Raw genomic sequence first — 15,709 nt, 5'->3', positions numbered from 1 at the left:
TCAGGGGATGAGGAGGAGAATTGGGTGCTGGTTGTCTGTGGCCACCTTTGTGTGTTGCCTTCAGCCTCCCTAGATAGCAGAGCTCTTAACTCTTTTCTCTCCTCCTGGGAATTAGGGGTATAGAACTTATTAATTGTGCTGCCTGGGGCATTCACTGGTGAGAACTCTGGATTTAGGGAGCTCAGTTTTGAATCCTGGCACAAATGTTATAAATTCTCTGGGCTTCAGGAACTTCATCTGTAAAACCTGAGATGAGATAAGCTCTGAATTCCCTTTAAGCCCTCAGTCTTTGATCCTATAACCTCCTCTTCTGAAGACATGTGAGGTTTGCCAGGCACATCTATGAGTTTTTAAGGAAATGCTGTTCTCTCTCAGGAGGCCATCTTTCAGTTACTTATTTGTAAAAATAAGTATTATTTGGTCTTTCCAGGCAGCAAAGACTGTGGCCCTTTTCCCTTCTTCAGGGAGCAGGGGAATAAGGGAGCAAGGGCTGTCCTATTTTTTTCTTCTAACCTCAGGCCCTTTATTGGAGGTGGGGGATTTATTTTATCTGGGACCAAGGAAATGCTAGCCTCTCACCTTTCCTCTCTGCTTCCCAGCTCTGCCTCTGAGGACTCTGCTCTTCCCCAAGAGGGAAGTATTCAGGAGAGAATGGTCCCTGTGATTCCAACAGCCAGGTGCCAGGTTAGTTGGATTTTCTTCTTTGCTGAAATAATACCTAGGTTCTCAGAGTTTGGAAACACTTTTGGTCCATATGCCAGAACCTAGGAAACTTTGGGTCCCTTATGATGGGTGCAGTCCTTATTCCTTGAGGAATGCTTCCCAGGAATTGCTGGTATTAAGTCAATAAGCATTAACTTAGTGCCTTCTGTTTGCCAGGCATTTGGGAAACAAATTAGACAAACTAAAAAGTCCCTACCCTCACTGAGCTCACACTATTGAGGGAGATAATATGCAAACAATTGGGGCAGCTGTATAATGGCAGGAATGTTGGACCTGGTTTCAGGAAGACCTGTGGTTAAATCCAGCCTTAGAAACTTATTAGCCATGTGACCTTGAGCAAGTAACTTAACCTACCTCAGTTGCTTATCTGTTGAATGTGGTTCCTCCCAGGTTATGAAGATCAAATGAGATCAGATTTATAAAGTGCTTTGCAAATCTTGAAGCAATGGATAAATAAACAAATTATATACAGGATAAATTGGAAATAATCTCTGGAGGAAGGCATTAATGTCCCTTTCCTCTGATCTCAATTTAATTAATTTGCCCAGAAATTTAGTACTCCATTTGGTGCTGTAAACTCAAAAGACATATAATTGATAGTCCAATTTATGGGTCAATTTTCTTGACACAAGAACAACTGTTTGATATGTGTTAATGAAGCATTTCCTAGCAGAGTTTTCAGATATTCAAGGCCTTAGAAATTTTGGAAAGAAAGATGCTGATATGGGCTCAGATGAGAAGGGAAGAATTTCTAAATTTTTGATTTGATCTAGGTAGCATGTGGCTAGTTGGGGAAGAAGGGAATTAACCTGTTATTGGTGAACAGTCCCTAGCCATACTCTTCTGTGGAAGGTAGGTCATGTTAGGAGGTGAATTGAGATGGGTTCGGATTGTGGTAAGCCATGAGTAACATTCTCTAGTGATTTCACAGTGAATAAATCTTTGATTTGGGCCTGGGAAACAGTACTGCATGTGGAGAGGTAGGAACGGCTAAATTTAAGGGTAGATAAAGGGTTGAATCAAAGGTGGACTACCCAAGGAGCACTCTCTAGGACTATGTATGGCTCATAGCCATAAAAGGCAAAAATGCCTTAAAAAAGGCAGCGATGGAAAAAGGGTGAAGCAAAGGATGTTATGGGCCTAAAATAGCAGTAGCAGAGGGTGGCTAAGGAGGAAATGGAGTTGGACATTTGAAAAAAAGAATAGTCAAAGTGGGGTATAGCCTATGGAGAGTTTAAAAAGTAGCAAGTTTAAAATAGCAAGTTTCTTTGTAGCTTTGGGTAGGTAAAGTTTTGTGTGATGCACAGTGATACATAGTTGAGAATTCTTTGACTCTAATATGACTTCTCATTACCAGTCTCAGTCCTAATTGTTCTCTTGGTAACCTTTAACAGAACCATCTGCGCCACTGCCCTGTCCTACCTGGCTTTCCCTTCTCTGTTCCTAGTCATTTTCTGCCTGTCTGCCCTTTGTATATACTTGTCTGTCCCTCTATCCATCCATCTATTCTTCCATCCATCTATTCTTCCATCCATCTATTCTTCCATCCATCCATCCATCCATCCATCCATCCATCCATCCATCCATCCCCCTGTTGCTAGATTCACCTTCCTTATGCAGATACCTAATTATATCATTTGTTGAAGATATTTGTTGAAGTGAATCCTTATTAACTTGTAGATCACAGTTCACATTTCTTGAGCATTCAAGATCCCCAACAATTTGACATCATCTCTCCCTTTCCAGTCTTACCTCAGAGAATTTTCCCCTTTGTGCCTATTCTCTAGAATGATAATGGCAAATTAAAATAGAAATAGGGATGAATAAGCTGTACATATGATCCCTGTGGGCAAATATTGACAGTTTTAAACTCGGATTTCTGTGTCTGTCATATTGAATTTTTGTTTATTTTGTTCCATATCTGGTTCTGGCACACACGGGATTGGTGCAGGCTTTTGTATATAGTAGCCTTTTTTTTAAGACTATGTCACCCTATCTCCCACAAGCTGGAAGTCCAGGGACTACTCAAGGGCCAGGTCCTACTCTGATTGTTACGAGGCTTTGACCTACTCCATCTTTGACTTGGGCCACCTTGCCCCTCTTTAGACAGCCTAGTGGCCCTGCGGCTCTCAAGGGTTCAACCCCCTACTCACATATTGTCAGCAACTCCCTATTGCTTCCAAAGTAAAATAGACACTCCTCAACTTGATATTTAAATCTAGCTATACCAGGCTCCTGCCTACCTTTATTGCTTCTCCTTCATTCTAATTGAGCAACTAGCTATGGCCAGACCTTGACCTTCTATTTCCTTTTTCACTGGCTCTCCTCAATTTCTTTCTTTTTTTTTTAACTTTTAATCTTTTGTCTTAGAACCAATACTGCATATTGGTTCTAAGACAGAAGAGGACTAGGCAAAATGGGAGTTAAATGACTTGCCCAGGGTCACACAGCTGGAAAGTGTCTTGAGTCCAGATTTGAACCCAAGACCTGTCTCTAGGCCTGGCTCTCAATCCACTCAGCTACCCAGCTGCCCCCTAGGTGCTTGTTTCAGAAGGTGTCCAACCTTCTGAAACACAGGAATACTCTGTACGCCTTAGGTGGAGTTACTTGACATTTAAAGGGAATTTGTTGGATTGGGGCTGAGAGAGGAAGCCTTTTTTGTTGGCCCAGGAATGTTTATGTCCAAATCTGAGAGCAAAGCCTGGATCTGTAGGCTGTTGAGATATTCCTTTACCTCCTTAAAGAGTGACAAGGAAGACAACTTGCCTCACTTCAGTTAGTGAGCATTTATCAAGTACTTCCTCTTCCAGAAAGAATGCTTTACTTAGGGATACAGAGATAAAAAGGAAGCATCCCTGCTTTCAAGGAGCTTACATTTTGCTCCGAAAATTGCTCAGGGATTCTTAAACCATGCCTAGAAATGTTGGCTCTTGCTTTTAGGTAATATGGAAGCAAAGGTCATATGTTGTCTCATTGCCATTTTCTTTAAAGAAGTTTGCTATTGTTTCTCTAATTTGTTCATAGACTCATAAATTCTGTAGGACTGTTATCTCTAGTTATTTTTTATTTCTTTCTTGAAAAGAGCTTTATTAAATATAGTTTTTAATTAAATCAGTAAAAGATGTAGTTAATATTTCTGCTTTTCTGCATTTGTTTGTAAAGCTTTTACTGTTTTAGTAAATGGGGAAGGGAATATTCACTTTATATAGTATCAAATATGTACCAGAAGGGCAGCTAGGCAGTGCCGTGAATAAAATGCTGGACCACTCAGGAAGACTCATTTTGGTGAATTTAAATCTGGCCTCAAGGACAAGTTGTGTGTCTCTGGGAAAGTCACTTAATCCTGTTTGCCTCAGTTTTCTTATCTGTAAAATGAGCTGGAGAAGGAAAGGGCAAAGCACTCTAGTATCTTTGTCAAGAAACCCCAAATAGGGTCAGAGAGTTGGACAATGAAAAGGGACTGGTCTGCAAAAATGTACCATACATAGTGCCAAACACTTTTTAACATTTCATTTGATCCTTACAACAACTCTAGGAGATAGTACAACTATTATTTTAAAATTGAGGAAACAGGTCAAGAGCAGTTAAATGATTTGCCCAGTATCACACAGCTAGTAAGTGCCTGAAGCCATATCTAAACTCCAATCTTCCAGACTCTATGCTCAGCATTCTATCTACCATGCCACCAGTTGCCTCAAGTGTCAGTTTTGACAAAGGTGTCGTACACAGCTGATAATAATAACATATTCCTTTCCAATCCCATTCATTAATCGCCAAAAGTCTGTTATATCTAAGTTTTCTAAAAGTGTGTTCAGGACCTTAATTTATTTCTTGTTTATTCCCACCCTTTTATATTTATTGTACTAAGTTAGAAAGCGGTACATTGCGATCCCCAACTATTATAGTTTCACTATTTCTCTCTAGAAATTGACTTACTTTTTTCTTTATGCATTCAGATGTTGTCATTTGGTATATGTGTGTATATATAGGATCATGGGTTTATCTTTGTAGATGGAAAGGACCTTAAAAGCCATTGAATTCAACCCCTTCTTTTTACAGATGAGGAAACTGACTAAATGACTAACCCAGTTGGTAAGTGCCTTTGGCAAATTTTGAACTCAGATCTTCCTGATTCCAAGGCATACTGACATTAATTTATTGCCTATGCTGTCTTTAAGAATAATATAGTTTACCTACTTATGTCTTTTAATTATGCCTTTAGTCATGTTTTTACAACATGACTTGTCTGAGATTTCATTTATTTCTCCTGCTTTTTTGAGCTTGCCAGAAACATGGGTTTTGCTTTACTACTGAACTCTGGGTGAATCTTAATTTTTCCAAATGTTTTACTTGTTAACAATTTTATTGTTGGAATCTACTTTCTAATTATCCTGCTATTGTTCATTTTATAGGTGAATTCATTCTATTAACATAAATGCTTATGATTGATAACTGTATTTCCCTCTAGTAGGTTTATATTTTTTCCTTTCTGTGACACTAACCCTTCCTTTTCAACAAAGAAAGTGGTAACATTAAAAGAATAGACTAGATTTTTATAATATATAATTAAAATGATCTGATCCTTCTCTGCTCTTCATCTCTGCATCTAGTCCAGATCTTTATCACTGCCTCCTATATTTTCTTTTTCATCTTTTGGTCACTCTTTACAATTTACTCTCTGAAGTTACAATTTGTTTTGCTTATGATTACTCCCTCCAATTTTCTACCCTCCCTCTTAAATTTCCCTCTTTGGTTCCTTCCCTGCCTATTTCCCCATTGAATTTACTGTCCCAAATATTTGTTTTTATGTGTTCAACCTCGCTTTGCCTAGTTTAGAGAAGAGTCAGGTTCAGGAGATACGTCCTCTCCCCATCCTGTCCTCTGTGTCTCCTTGTTTCTGTCAGTTACAAGAATTAGCAAATGCTGCCTCCTTCATTGTCTCATTTTTAATAGATCTCCTTTCCCCCTCTCTTTCTTCTCTTAAAGCCAATCATATGGAATCAATCTACTTGCAGACCTTATTTTTTCCTTTTTTTTACTTCTCTGGAACCCTCAAAGCCAACAAATGGTATTTGGAAGAGACACTTGCTACTTTGCCCACTATTAGAATGTCAGCATTTCATAATAATTTAGCCGTTTCTAATTGCTCACATATATTTTACCTTTTTAGCTTTCTCTTTTCTTGTGTGTTTATCTTTCAGAGGTTCTGCTAAGATCTTGTCTTTTTATTAAGGATATTTGAAATGCCTCTGTTTATGCCTTTAAAGATCCATTTTTTTTTTAAACCTGTAGGATTATGCCTTGCTTTGAAAGGTAAGTTATTCTTGGTTTGTAGTAGGACTAGCCAGTCTGGAGGTTCAGTTTCAAAGTTGTAATAAATATATACATTTAAGTAGTTAATAGAAGAGTGAGTGATTTAGCCATTATACAGAGAGAATACTCAACAAGACTTGATTTGAATATATGTGGCTATCCCTTATCTTCACACAGAAATGAGTCTGATCAGCAGGGCCGAATGTGGTAACTTGTGTGGCTTTGGGACATTTGCCTAGTATAAAAGGCACTGATTCTACATGGACTGACCTCTCTTATGCCTTAGGATCAGGAGACCTCATCAACAATTAGGTGGTCGAGCCTTAGGGCCCTGGACCTATCAAGTCTTGGCGACATCTTCTTTGCTTGTTAGGGAAAGAACTAGCCTACATGATAGAGGACATGGAGTAGGATGGACTCCTACCACAATTTATGCTTTTAGAAGCTCTTTAAAGCCTTGTCACCATTTCACTGACTTTAGGGTCCTTTTACTGGACAGTCCATATCCTATGAGAAGATGTTAACAGGCAGTACTGGAGTAGGAAAAGAGTAATAAAAAAGAAATTTCAAAAATTAAAATTTAAAATGCAGTACCCTCCTAAAGGAAGGTCCAGAAGTCCAGAAGGACTGAACAGAGAGAGAAGAAAACAAGACCAGAAATCCTGGGCTTTTCTTTTCCCCTTTGGTTGGACCTGGTCTTGGATGTGAATGATTTAGATTTAGTCCATGCGATTGGTGGGGACATATCTGTGCAGTTCAGAGATCTCTTTATGTAAATTGGTGAGTGGGCAGCACCATGTGCCATCAGGACCGTAATACCAATGGTGACACTTCCAGCACAATCACCAATCTTGGGTCAGGGTCATCTGTAATGAGGTTGCTGAGAGGTCATCATCCTCTGGCATTACAACCAGTCCTGATGGACACTGACATGTAATAATAATAAAAACAACGATGATAGTAGCATTTATATAGCATCTCCTGTGTCATACTGTGTTTAGTGCTTTACAGATTATCTCATTTGATTCTCATAACCACCCTGGGAAGTAGGTGCTATTTATAGCCTCATTTTTATAGTTAAAGAAACTAAGGCAGACAGAGATGAGGCGACTTGCCCATGGTCATGTAGCTGTGTCTGAGATGTCTACTACTGTATCTGTTTTGCCATCCTATTGCCTCTACTTGTACTGTACCACTATCCCCTCAGTATTCCCTGGTCCACCAGCCAGCAGAACTCCATACTTGGGAGGATAGTACGTATTCCCTCTCCATTTTAGAACCCTTTGTTGAGGGGCTTTTTCCTTCTTTCATTGAGGCTGGGTAAGTTCTTTTATACCTTGTTCCAGGTACTCAGGATTACTGCCGAGCCATCTACAGGATCCCCTTTCTTCCAGAAGCATTCATAGTAGTTTCATCTTCCTTGTCCTTTTAGAAAGCCAAGGATCTCCCAACAATACTACCTCTTGGTTCCCCAAGCCTTTTTTTAAAAATTTTTTGAGAAGGAGTTGTTTGAATCATCCTAAAGGAAAAGCCAGTTGAGAGAGATCTGAGTTTTTTCTTTTGAGATATATGGAGCTATCTAAGGGGGCAGAGACTTTAAGGCCCAGACGACTGCCAAAAACAGAATAAGGAAGGGTCTTCCTGGTAAATCTTCCTGGAAGTTACATCTGAGGAGATGCCGGACTGGAAAATCCTTCCACTTTCCAAGTTGGCATTGATTTGTCTCAGGCATATCTTCTGGTAGGAGGGACCCTTGATGTTGGTTTCCAAGACATGATGGCCAAGTTGTTGGTTAGCAGGGTCTATTGCCCTTAGATGGAGTCTGCTGAGCCATTTTTCTGTTGGGGTCAGGTTGAGAACCTTGGGAAATAGATAAGTGCTCTGACCAAAGTGAGGACTGCCATTTAAGTAGAAGTATCTGCTTCCTGCTTCATCCTTAGAGCATGGGCAGCATGACTTGGCATCATGACTTCCGTGTCCATATGGCCATTTATCCACTTGTCCATCTCTCTTATTCTTGGAGCAGCTTCACCTTGATTGTTTAATTCAGCAGAGAGAATGAAATGTCTCTGATGGGAACTGTGTGGTGGGAAACATTGACAGAATTCTTCCATTGGACCATTGACAGTCCAGTTCTGTTCTCTAAAGTCTCCAGATCAGTTGGTCAAACTTAAGGCCACTCCTGGGAATCATTTTAGGTGTGGATCTTATTTATCCAGTGTGTCCCTCAACAAGGCTCTTCCATAAACCAGACATATAGTTTGAAGCTTATTCCACTTGTAGGACTTGATAGGACCTCTTAATTCTATTGAGAACTCCCCTGCCCCTCCTTCCATTCCTCAAAGCAAGGTACCCTTGAAATCCAGTGGCTCATGCCTCTTAGTGGGCAGGGCCATCACTAAGCCTGGAAAATAGCATTCTTAGATCTTCATAGGTAAGACACATTGTTGTAGTGAAAAAGTCAGGGGTGTTTCGGTTTGGGCTGGAGTCCTTAGTCACTGGCAAAGCCTCAACTGCTCGTGAAGGGGACGACGTTTGAGGGACCCAGGTGAGGGTGATTTAATGGTAGACGTCTTCTGTGTGCCTTACCTGTCTTCTTCGAGTCCTTTTTGCATGACCTAGCTCGCCATAGGAAACTCTTGGAAAAGGTTGAATATATGGTACTTTGTCATCTGTTCAGTAACAACTAGGGACCTAAAGCAACTGCTTTTCAAAAGTAGTTTTATAGCAAGTGGCTGCTTCGGGGAGCTGGCAGCTCCAAAAGTCTGAAGGTCTTGCTACTCTCAAGCTACCTATTAGAGCCTCCACCCATTCTAGTCTCAACAGAGACCTCTCAAAACACGATTACTCAGGATCATAAGGACCCAGGGTGCAATAACTCTTGTGTCCATATAGTGCAATAGGGAACTGTCCTGAAGGGATGTGAGATGATACAACCCACCAAGGAACTCCCCAGGGCCGGTAAAACACAAACCCTTTGGCTTATGGAAAACAAAGTTTATTTTATAAAGGGAGTAAGGGAAACTGGTAGGTAAGACCCTAACACTTAAAACTAACTCTATCCAACTTCAAAGTCTCCTTCAAAAGGAGAGCCTTCTGTTTCTTCTCTCAGCCCTGCCTACAGCTCCCTGCTCTATCTAAAAAACAAAAAACCCAACATGCTATTTGACTTTAACTTTATCTGCCCAATAGTGATCTTAAAAAAGCAAAGGGAAAAGCCTGGATTTGGCTGCATTAAGTAACCCAAATTCCAGATGAAAATCTTTGGATTACCTTAGCCCAAGAGGAGTTCTGGCAGATGAACCACTGGCATTTGATCTCTTAGGGAGATTTCTTAGGGAAAATAGTTTCCTCCAAATAAATTCTCTACCAAGAAGTCGATAATTTCTCTGTGAAATGTTGACTATCTAGGAAAAATCTCTCAGAACAAAATCTCCTTCCAGTTTGGTGGAAATCCAGGCAGAGAGTCCAACCTCCTTTCAGTTCAGTGGAAATCCCAGAAGGAAGTAAGTCAGTTATTGCCAGTTCAAACTTCCACAATTCTTCTCTCCTTCCCAGAATTCTCTCCCAAAATTCCCTTCCTTTAGCTAATCCCTGAAATGACTCCATCCCTAACTTATATTCCTACAATACCATACATATCTCTTTGTTTAAAACCCTTCCCAATGGGCTCTGCATCATCCCCTGGATAGAGGTTACCCATCTCTGGCCTCAGAACCCTGGGCCTGCTGTAGCAGCACCTTATGCCATCCACTATAAGTTGCCATGTGCTATCTGCTTTTCTCACTAGTTGCGCAGTTTTGTCAGGGGAGTTGGGATAGTTGAGTACTCCATCCTTTTTTAAAGATTTTTAATCATTAAGGAGTCAGTGGCTTTCATAACCCCTAGATCTGTATTATTTGATATTAAATTTACAGGATGACTTAATTCCGAGGTTTTCCATTTGACCCTTCCCACAATAGCTGGCATAGAGGGTACCAAAAGGAGCTCTACAGGTTCTCAATTCTAAGAGTTCATGATACCTTTACCTTCCTGGCCTTTTCCCTAAAACTCCTGGGCTAACTGGGCTAAGACTCCTGGTATAATAGTATCCTGGCTCCCAATGTCAGTCAGTCCCTTTTATCCAGACGGGAAAGCCTTAGACTTCTGTGATGTTGAAGCCGCTGCAAGGGGCATGATTTATATAGCAGGTTTACCTGCATCTTTCTAGGCTGGTGATGGATTGCCTCTTTATCAAGCTCAAAGTTCTAACCTCTGGAAAAGGCTTTCCTTACCCTCTGCCCTAGCCCATTCTAGGCTCTGCCCCTGACTCTCCAGATGGAGCTGATTGCCTCTGAAACAGGTTGCATATATGGCATGAGTATGCTGGGGGTGGTGTTGGGGAGGTTTGGGGTAGTGATACTGATCTGTCCTACCAAATCCCTCTCTCTTGAGAATTTCATCTCCTTTGCAGATTCCCAGTGGGGAGCTGTCTACAATGGGAACTCACCTACCGGGGGCCAGGTATATGCAACCCCTCAGCTTAGCCTCTTAAAAAAGAGAAAAAGGACAGTTGTCATCTAACTGCTCTGACTTTGCAAAAGTAAGTCTTTTTGTAATTTTTCCTTCATCATGGAACTCTGTGGCAAAGAGGATCTCTAGGTTAGCTCCATTAGTCCATTCCCTCATTAACCATTTTTCTAATAACTCTTTAGGTTTCTATTTAAGCTTTTTGTACTTGTGGTAAAAACCAGCATACTGTCCATCCCTTCATGGAGGTAGTGATATCAAAGCCTTATTACAACTGGGGCAGATTTCACAGTTCTCTTCATTTTCATTCTCATTCCCATTCCCATCCTCTTATAGTTTGATTTCAGAGAGACTTAACTGATTTTCTAATGAAACCTCTGCATCAAAGACTATCCTTTCCACCTGCAGTCTGCCTATAATCTATTGGTCCCTGCTCCATCATCACCATTTTTACTTGTGTTGTTCCAGATCAATTACCTTTATCTCTCCCTTCATAGCACTCTCTAAAATAAAGGCTAATAAGAAAACATGATGAGAAAAAAAAAGCTATGTCTTTAGCTTTAGTTGCATGTGCCAGGACAAATCATTTTCCATATTCTGGCAATCTAGCATGTCTAGAACCATTAATGATAATTATAATTTAGTGGCACTTTACTAGATGCTATCTTTATCTTTACTGGGAACATAGAATAGATGTGGGCACCTGAAATGGTCCCTCCCCATCTCAATACAGAAAAAGGTCTGGTCAGTGGAGAGGCATATTGTTACTTTTATGGTTGAATCCTGCCAAATCTGAAGGGTACTTGAATTCATGTGACCTGGTCTAATTTATGCATTTGGGTGACTAGTGCAACAATGATAAGACTTGAACTGTACTCCTTTGGACAATTGAAGTCTTGGGGACAACTTCTTTGTTCTTTGTGAAAAGAACTAGTCTAGCCCATGTGGTAGGATACTTGATAAATATTGTACTTGCTATGCAGTTGTAATCCATTATTTTTGCTTTTGAAGTATTCTGATATTTTCTCTCCTTTGTAGTAGATGCAACTTTGTCTTGTGTGATCCTGAGAGTGGTTCCTTGGTACTTCAGCTTTTTCTTTCTGCATGTTTGCAGTATTTTTTCTTTGATCCAGAAGCTCTGGATTTTAATTGATATTCCTGAATGTATTCAGTTTGTAATTTCTTTTAAGAAGTGGCTAGTTTTTTACTTTGCCCTATGGTTCTATTAGTTTTAGACAGTTAAAAAAATTTCTTGAAATGCTGGTGTCCAGGTTTTTTGTTTGCTTGTGGTTTTCAGGGAATCCAGTGACACTTAATTCAACTCTTTTTTAACCTATTTTCCTAGTCAATTGATTCTGATGGTAGATACATTATATTTTCTTATATTTTTCAATCTTTATTTTTTATAGCATTTCTTTTTGCCTAATGAAGCTGTGTTTTTATTGCTTCTTAGATTTTTCAGGGTGTCTGATACTTTTGTAAGGGTTTCTATCTTCTGTTTTAATCTATTTTCTTCCTAGATTTTCCATCAGTTTTTTTTTCTTGCTTGTTTCCTTCCATGTACTCTACAGTCCTTGTGGCCAAACTGTTCTTTTCACTAAAGCTTTACTTGAACTTACATATTTTCATCTTCTGGACTTAACCTTTTGGGTTTCTCTCAATTTGTAGCTTTTTATTTGTTTTTAATTGTGTTTTGCGGTTTTTTTTTTCCTGCCTATTCATATCACCAGCCTCAGTTTCTGAATTAGGTCTTTGTGCCTGGGGCAGATTTTTCTCTTTACTCATACTTTTAGAGCTATAGGGCCAGTTATAGCTATAAATTATGTTATTTTAACACTATTTGTGGGACTAAAGCCTTGAAAATGTTACATTTCCTACTTTTATTCTCTTCAGTAGTTTGAAGAGAGTCAAATGTCTTCATTTGCACATATGGATAAAATTGTTGGCACTGGAACAAACTGATGCAAAAACCTGAAAGTTTGGGAACCAGGGACCCCGAGTTTTGAGTTTGCTGTCAAGGGAGTCCCACTGCTGTGGGCAGAGACTCCTCAAAGGAACAAAAGAACAAGACTTCAATAGATTTTTAATTTCATTAAAATTTTAAATTTTTACATATTTTTTATTTTACCAATTACATATAATAACAAATTTTCACATTTTCCCAAGTTATATGATACAAATTGTCTCCTTTTTCTTTCTTGGAGTTAGCTAGCAATTTGATCTGGCTTATACATGTATTCTCATGTAAAACATGTTTCCATATTGTTTTCATTTCTGTAAGAGAATAATCATAAAAGCCAAAACCCTAAAATAAAAGCCAAATAAACTAAAGTTGAAAAGTCATATACTTTTATCTGCATTCAGACTCCAACAGTTTTTTCTCTGGAGGTGGATAGCATTCTTTGTCATCAGTTCCTCAGTATTGTCTTGGATCATTGTATTGCTACTAGTTTGTTTCTAAATTTGATCATTCCACAATATTACTGGTACTGTGTACAGTGTTCTTCTGATTCTGCTTATTTCACTCTTCATCAGTTCATGTAGGTCTTTCCAGCTTTTTCTGAAAGCATCCTGTTCATCGTTTCTTACAGCATAATAGTAATTCCATCACCATCATATACTACAATTTGTTCAGACATTCCCCAGTTGATTTCTAATTTCCAATTCTTTGACACCACAAAAAGAACAGCTGTTAATATTTTTGTAGAAATAGGTCCTTTCCTTTCCTTTTTTTTTTTAATTCTCTTTGGGATACAGACTTAGTAATGGTATTACTATATCAAAAGGTATATGTGTTTTATATAGCCCTTTGGGCATAATTCCAGATTAACCTCTGGAATTTATCATTTTCCTTTACTGTCATATTGTCCAATCTGATAGGTGGTGAGTTGTTTTGTTTTGATTTGTGTGCAGATGGAAAATTTGCCACACCTGAGCTCCCAGCATCCTTTTAAGTTATGTCCTCATTTTACATAAGGAGGCTTGGGTGATAAATTTGGCTGAGACCCACTCTGTGGGGCTCTTTGGAAGCTTGTGCTTTTGGTAAAGTGTTACAGGTCTCTGGCTCTCTTTGCTTTGCTCACTTGACTAAAAGAACCCTTTTTCTCTTCTATTTTGATTATTATTAAAATCCTACATTTGTATGTTTCTAATCAAGAGTGATTTAGAACATTTTCCCATATTATTATTGATAATTTTGATTTCTTCATCTGAAAACTGCTTATTTATCTACTTTGACCATTTTGTCAATTGAGAAATGACTTGTATTCTTATACATTTGGCTTAGTTCTTTATAGATTTGAGAAATGAGACCTTTATCAGAGAAATTTATTGTAAGATTTTCCCCCCAGTTTGTTGTTTCTCTTTTAATCTTGATTACATTGGTTTTGTTTATACAAAATCTTTTTAATTCAATGTAATCAAAAATATTCATTTTATATCTTGTAATGTTCTCTATCTCTTGTTTGGCCATATATTCTTCCCTTCTCCATAGACTTGACAGGTAAACTATTCTTCATCCCCCCTAATTTACTTTTATCACTCTTTATGTCTAAATCATATGCCCATTTTGAACTTATCTTGGTATAGGGTGTGAGATATTGGGCTATACCCATGATGGTGAACTTGTGGCACATGTGCCAAAAAAGGGCATGTAGACTCCTCTTTGTGGGCATGCCTTCAGTCTCCCACCAGAGTTCATTACTAGAAAGCCAGAGGGACTTGGGGTGGAGCTGTTCCCCTCTCTCTTCACTGTGCCTGAGAACATTCCTCACTTTTCCCATCCCTCTGCTCAGCAGCCTAATGGGAGTGCTTCCTCCCTCCCCTGTCTAGGGTAATCAGGGGGCTTGGGGAAAGGTGGGAGGAGGGGAATGGTGTGGAACTTGGTCTGGAGTTGGGGGTGGGGTGGGGCCTGGCACTCCATCTCCAAAAGGTTCACCATCATTGGTCCATACCAATTTCTGTCATACTGTTTCTAAATTTCCTAGAAGTTTTTGTCATATAGTGAGCTCATTCCCAAAGCTGGGATCTTTGGGTTTATTAAACACTAGATTTTTAAGGTCATTTATCCTTAGTCTATTCTGTTGTTCCAGCCCTTCTATTTCTCAGCCAGTACCAGATGGTTTGGACAATTACTGCTTTACAGTATTTACAGTTTGAGATCTGGTACTGCTACACCACTATCCATCATATTAGTTTTTCATTAGTACCCTTGATATTCTTGATCTTTGTTCTTCCAGATGAATTTTGTTATTATTTTTTTCTACTTCTATAGGTTTTAATTGGCAGGAGGTATGTCGGATTCAGGACAGTTCTTGATTGGACCAGGCTTATTGCTTGGGGCTTAGGAATAAGATGATGACATATCATAGGAAAGCCTCGTTGTTTCGCAGTGTCTCGTAACCCTACCCTAAGCAGTAGGGCTATTCAGGATATTTGCTATTTCAGCAGAAAGGGAGGTTGTAGACAGTGCTACAGCTACAGGCAGAGGCACAATAGAGGGCCTAAGGACAAACTAGAGCCGCTTTATTTTTATCTGGATGCAGGCTACATTTGTAGCTTACTTGAGGAGGAGAGTTTTTGGTTAGCAAGGACACTTTCAATATATTCCCCATTGAATACAAAGTTAGATGTGTATGTCCCTGAAATTCTCAGAATCTGGAGCCACTCCTTATAAATATGACCAACCTCTTGCTGTCACCAAGGAGGTCTAGTAGCGGATACCCTTGGTTGAGCAGGATTGTGTTGGATGTTTTAGGAATCAGTGGCATTCAAGGATGTGCCTGTGGACTTCACCAGGGAAGAGTGGGGGCAACTGGGCCCTGCTCAGAGGGACTTGTACAAGGAAGTGATGCTGGACAATTATAGGAACCTCATCTCCCTGGGTAAGGACAACTTTTCTCTGTAACTCAGAATCTGTACATGACGGGATGGGGAGGGAAGAACAGTCTTTGCATTCTCTACTTGGAAGTTTCTGGAGTACTTGGCCGACTCATTGGTGTCCAGGCATAGTCCATAATATCTATAATATGAGGAGATGGCTAATCTCTTAGGACCAAGAGACAGGGTGCTTCTACTTCCTGTTCCCAGGTGAAAGGTGTATGTTTTGTGTCACTGATGACTTTGAGGAGCTTTACAGTTCTGCCTCTGAGGCTGTATCTTTCCT

At 39.6% G+C, this 15,709-nt stretch overlaps 1 protein-coding gene across 18 annotated transcripts in view; it reads left to right on the top strand.

The window, feature by feature from the left end:
- LOC103105713 (intestine-specific homeobox-like) overlaps window positions 1–15,709 on the top strand; it is a 55,410-nt gene that overhangs the window by 1,185 nt on the left and 38,516 nt on the right. For 5 of the 18 annotated variants that reach the window (XM_056796892.1, XM_056796890.1, XM_056796894.1 and 2 more), the window contains exon 2: window positions 600–684. The gene's annotated coding sequence lies outside the window, so the exon portion shown is untranslated. Of the gene's footprint in view, window positions 1–22; window positions 158–599; window positions 685–4,734; window positions 4,816–10,489; window positions 10,619–15,301; window positions 15,429–15,709 lie in introns of those variants that run through there. The other 13 variants (XM_056796882.1, XM_056796877.1, XM_056796880.1 and 10 more) reach the window with 8 other exon arrangements.

The sequence above is a fragment of the Monodelphis domestica genome, chromosome 4, assembly GCF_027887165.1.
Source record: "Monodelphis domestica isolate mMonDom1 chromosome 4, mMonDom1.pri, whole genome shotgun sequence".
In the NCBI taxonomy this organism is placed as follows: domain Eukaryota; kingdom Metazoa; phylum Chordata; class Mammalia; order Didelphimorphia; family Didelphidae; genus Monodelphis; species Monodelphis domestica.
Note: the sequence above shows the minus strand (reverse complement) of the source record. Positions and strands in the feature narration are given on the sequence as shown.